Genomic DNA, 5,874 nt, shown 5'->3' with positions numbered 1-5,874 from the left:
TAGACGCACCGCTGCTGCTTATCCGTGCCAGTGTGCGACCTGCGATTCCCGGTATTTGCCAAAAAATTACTGCAGAAATTTAAGCTGTTATAAATGACTTGTTGACCTCAAATCTGTCAAAAAATAGCTATACCATATATCACGAAGAATATCAAGTAATGTAGAGCCAGAAATGACAAGTGACTTTTACATATCATTTATTTATCTGGGTAAAAAGTGTCATTAACATTTAAAAGTGTTTTTCAAGATCGATCTAGCCAAGAGGGCAGCAGAAATTGTAAAATAAATAAATAAATAACCTCACACTTCTATGAACTTACTTGAAGTGACCAAAAAGAACTGGACTGATAACAATATAAGTACAATCACCCAAAGTCATAAAGATACTTCAAAAATAGGTAATTTCTTTATTTAGGAAAGGAGACTGCAACACAGATTAATACTCACTTATCATTCATGCACACATCACATCCCACAAGAATCATCCCCACCAGACTCACATCACTCATCTGACATTAAACTGCCCACCTTACTGACTGGATGATGTCACAAGATGGTGGGCTGGCTCAAAATAATAGAAGGTTGAATATTAAATGAACAGTATATTAACTGATATAAACTTACAAACACCTGTATCAGAACTCAAATAGAATTATCCGAACTTAGGGGCCTTTTATACAGGTAAGCAGGTGTGTCTTTGGATAATGGCAAGTATTATGTATGACATCAGAATCAGAATCAGAAAGGGTTTTATTGCCAAATGTTGAGCAGGTTTACAACATTAGGAAATTGCTGCGGTGCTTCAGTGCAAACATACTGTCATAAATTGCGCTTAAATAGACATGAAAAAATAAAAGTAAGAATAAGAATTAAAAGTGCTACATAGAAAGATATATACATGATATATACATGAGTGCAGGTGGTGATCAGTGCCAAACATGGAATGATGCAGTGAACACAGCGTAGGGTCATGTGTTAGTGGTGGGAACAGTCGTACGTTTATTGTTCATGTGTCCAACAGCAGAGGGGAAGAAACTGTTCTTATGGCGAGAGGTTCTGGTGCGAATGGACCGGAGCCTCCTGCCTGAGGGGAGCAGGTCAAACAGACTGTGTCCAGGGTGAGAAGGGTCAGCTGAGATCCGAGCTGCACGCCGCAATGTCCTGGACGTGTACAGGTCCTGCAGAGATGGGAGTCTGCAGCCAATCACCTTCTCAGCAGAGCGCACAACACGCTGCAGTCTCTGTTTGTCCCTGATAGTGGCTCCAGCGTACCACACAGTGATGGAGGAGGTGAGGATGGACTCGATGATTGCAGTGTAGAATTGCATCATCGTCCGTGTTGGCAGGTTGAATTTCTTCAGCTGCCTCAGGAAGTACATCCTCTGCTGGGCTTTCGTGATGACGGAGGTGATGGTGGGCTCCCACTTCAGGTCCTGAGTGATGGTGGTACCCAGGAAGCGGAATGAGTCCACAGAGGTGATGGGGGTGTCAGACAGGATGATGGGGGGGGAGTGGGGCTGTGTGCTTCCTGAAGTCCACAATAATCTCCACTGTCTTCTGGGCATTCAGCACCAGGTTGTTGTGGCTGCACCAGGACACCAGACGTTCAACCTCCCTCCTGTAGGCAGACTCATCCCCGTCCGAGATGAGCCCAATAACGGTGGTGTCATCTGCAAACTTGATTAGCTTGACAGACTGGTGGGTGGAGGTGCAGCAGTTGGTGTACATGGAGAAGAGCAGAGGAGAAAGAACACAGCCCTGAGGGGAGCCGGTGCTGATGGTCCGGGAGTCCGAGACATTCTTTCCCAGCCTCACGTGCTGCTTCCTGTCCGTCAGGAAGTCAGTGATCCACCGGCAGATGGGATCAGGCACATTCATCTGGGAAAGCTTGCCTCGGAGATGGTCTGGAAGGATGGTGTTGAAGGCAGAGCTGAAGTCCACAAACAGGATCCTGGCGTAGGTTCCTGGGGAGTCCAGATGCTGCAGGATGAAGTGTAGGGCCATGTTGATGGCGTCATCTACAGATCTGTTGGCTCTGTATGCAAACTGCAGGGGGTCCAGGAGGGGGGCCGTGAGGGTCTTGAGATGGGAGAGAACCAGGCGCTCAAATGACTTCATGACCACAGATGTCAGAGCCACGGGTCTGTAGTCATTTAGTCCAGTGATCCTAGGTTTCTTGGGGACAGGGATTATGGTAGAGGACTTGAAGCAGGCAGGCACATGACATGCCTGCAGTGAGGAGTTGAAAATGCCAGAAAACACTGGGGCCAGCTCGTGTGCACAGTGTCTGAGGGTGGCAGGAGACACACCGTCTGGGCCGGGAGCTTTTCGAGCATTCAGACTCTTAAACTGCTTCCTCACATCTGCTTCATGAATATGAAGAGTTGTGGTGGGAGGAGGTGGTGTGAAATCCTCTTTTGTGTGGGGTGAGGAGGGGGGGTGTTGTAGGTGAACAGTTTGAAGGTGGTGATGGCTCTATGGAGGGGGGAGAGGTGGGGGAATTAGTGTCCAAAGTGCCTCTATTGTTGGGGCCGTTGGAGGTGTGAAGGCTGCCTGATGGCTCGTCAAAACGGCAGTAAAAGTCGTTGAGGGAGTTGGCCAAGAGCAAGTCATCAGTGGAGTGGGGGGTTTTAGGCTTGTAGTTTGTGATATTCCTAAAACCTTTCCACACAGAGGCCGAGTCATTCTCTGAAATCTGCTGCTGCGTCCACTTCTTTAGTGAACCTGTACTTGGCCTCTCTGTAGCAGTCCCTGTCTCCGCTTCTGAACGCCTTTCTCTTTTCCAGCCACAGCTTTTTGAGTTTAGGAGTAAACCAGGGTTTGTCATTGTTATAACTCACCCTGGTGCGTGATGGCACAATGCTGTCCTCACAGAAGTGGATATATGACATGTATCCTGAAATAAGATAAACTAACAAGAAAACTTCTGTTTACCTTTATTAGCCACTTGGCTTTGATAGTAAACAGTAGACAGACAGTAGACACTGGTGTGGCTTATTTAATGTTTTGTTCTGCGTTCAGCACAATATTAATTATTATTATAAATTGGAAGAGCTGTATTGTTGATTTTGTCTGCTATTCTCAATGTATGATGAATTATAATGACTGTTTGTTAGCAATTTGCATACTCTCTCTCTCACTATATAAAACATTTATCTGGTTAAATTCAGTATGGTTCCAACAACAGTTTTCACAATAAAATATGTTAATGTACAGGGCTTTGGAGTTGACGTCACGCCGCAATGCATTGTGGGAGCGCGGCACCATTTTCGGGGTCTACGAATCAAAACAAACACACTGTGTTGGAACGACGATTACAAGATGCTTAAAAGCAGCTCAAAAGAGAATGAACTGTATAGAGACCGATTGCGTCCAGAGGCGAAGCAGCTGTACTTGCAGAAAATAGCGTGCATTGGAAATGTGGACCCGTATGAAATACGGCCGTGGAGTAGAAACTCTGAAGACCAACCGCTATTGACGTAGCCTGACATATTCTCGTACCTTGTCTTTGGAGTCAGCGCGTACAAGTCGTCATTCAAACAAAGGTAAGTCAGCTCGAGTACTGCGAGTAAAATGCGTGTGATTTCCTTGCAAACATTCACATTAGTGCAGCATAAATTCATTCATGAGGGGAAATTACAGTGAGAACATGTGGAGGCTGTTAGGTTGATGTGACATTGTCCTGAAGGATTTAGTTATTCTTTATGGTTAAAGAAATTGCACTAATTTATTAATGTTTATTATAAATAATCCTAATTATACATCTTGCTTCCATGTTTGTATCTTGTGTCCCCAGATAGCAAGGAAACATTGAAACAATGTTGAGTCAATATCAGGCTGTGTCACTAAAAATACATTTTATTTTAATTTTATACATTGACCTGCAGAATCTCCTTATCATATTAAGTGATTCATAATTGTCACTTTATGCTTTCTCCATCTCTAAAGTGATTACATTACACATTACATACTTTGGATTCATTTTCTGCAGGCAGGTGTCTGACAGAGAACAGGCAGATTTACAGTATAACATGCAGCGTTGTATAGATGGACACATAAAGAAATGAAAAATTACATGTATGCGCTAACATTCTAAACACTTTGTTACATTTATGATAAAGTAGATAAAACACATTTGTGTCGGCCTTGGCTCATAGTTCTTGTCTTTAAATGAACTTTGTGTGTGTTTCAGGTCCTGCACTCTCAAAGACTGAATGAACCAGCATTGCAGCCATGGGTCACTGTGAGCATCACAGGGAAGGTTGAAGCCGCCCACTGCACCTGTATGGCCGGAGTCGCAGAGACCTGCACCCACGTCACTGCTCTTCTGTTTAATGTAGAAGCAACAGTGTTGATCCGTGGCACAAGGACTGTTACAGATGAACCTGCATACTGGGTTTTGCTGGGTAATATGACCAAGATACAGTCAGTGGTTGGCTATAAGATAGACTTCTCCTCTTCAGCTGCCCAAAAAAAGGCTCTTGATCAAAACATAAACAGACCATCTGTAGTGACAGGTAAAAGGAGCCGTCCTTAAAAAAGAAAAATCCCACCTGCTACTGTGGAGGAGTTGTCACTGCTATAATGCCATCATGTTTTATCTAGGGGTCTAGATTTATGCCTGTAGTGCACTGCTGTGTAAATAATTTGCATTTACTGAATATGTACTGACTGAGTACCACTGTTGAATAAAGAAACAAACTAATTTTTGCCTTTTTTTTTTATTTTTATTAAAACCACTTTATAGAACATCACATCAGTTACAGTGTAGAATCCATGTCATTTATAGTTTACAAATGACAAAATGTTTACATAAAATCATGACAGTGTTTACATGATATCACCCACTACTAACATTACTTTATTTACTGTATCTTTTGAAAAACATAACGGTATTTATACAGCAAAAGACTTAAGAATATTTAACAGGAGCAGGTTTCATTTTCCCTGGTTTTATTATCACACTGTTCACCAAACGCAGTAAACACCATCTTATCCAGGAGGGTCACCTCTTCACCCTCACATGGAAGAAGTAATCTGATTGGCATGCTGGTATGTTTGAAGCAGGTCCCTTGTGTAGCGCTGGAAACCAGTCACGATGTTTCATCCATTTCATCGGCTGGTTTGCTGCAATAATGCCAAATAATTAGCAACTCTATAAATAGAAGGTAGTTCTGCAAAATCACTCAGTAGGATGTTTGTTCTAATTTGCTATGAGCTCAGAGTGCATAGAAAATAAAACTAATAGGCTATAAAGAGTGATATGAACATATTTAGAATGTCTGGAGCACCAACAGATATTTGGAGATGGAAGAGAACTGGATATCAGCTCGTCTCACAGCTGCTATCCAGGCTAGACGCCTTCGTTTGCTAACATCGATACACGAGCTGCCTCATGTTGCTTCCACCCCCGTGACATCACGCTCCAGCTTCAAACATACCAACAAGTTTTGTGTGCGCGCGCGCGTGTCACCCACACACACACACACACCCAACTCGGGCTAGGAGTGCAGAGAATTTGCTCTCGGAGTTGACGTTAAGATAAAGATATAAAAAGAAAGAGGTCTCACTCTTCCAAACATCTTTGCCCGGCTGCAGAACTGTCGTACTCAATCTGTACTGAGAGAGAACAAAGGTGGTGGGGGGGGGGGGTCAAACTTTTATGCTCTCTTAAGTTTGAGACTTAATGCTTAATGACGAAATTGTCGCTACTCCGACCCGAGCGGACCCTGGCGGACTCACAGACTCAGAAAGTAACAGCTGGCTTGAGAGAGACATCTGACTGCAGTCAGACAGACGCTTCAGACGCTGCTGAAACTGTCCAATCAGAGAGTTAGAGAGAGAGAGAGCAAGCTGCGGAGCGAGTCACCAGTT

Source organism: Aulonocara sp. 'chitande type north' Nkhata Bay, linkage group LG4 (genome assembly GCF_057382095.1).
Source record: "Aulonocara sp. 'chitande type north' Nkhata Bay isolate Kocher_YH1m ecotype deep benthic linkage group LG4, A_spYH_male_GT1.1, whole genome shotgun sequence".
Taxonomy (NCBI): Eukaryota; Metazoa; Chordata; class Actinopteri; order Cichliformes; family Cichlidae; genus Aulonocara; species Aulonocara sp. 'chitande type north' Nkhata Bay.
Note: the sequence above shows the minus strand (reverse complement) of the source record.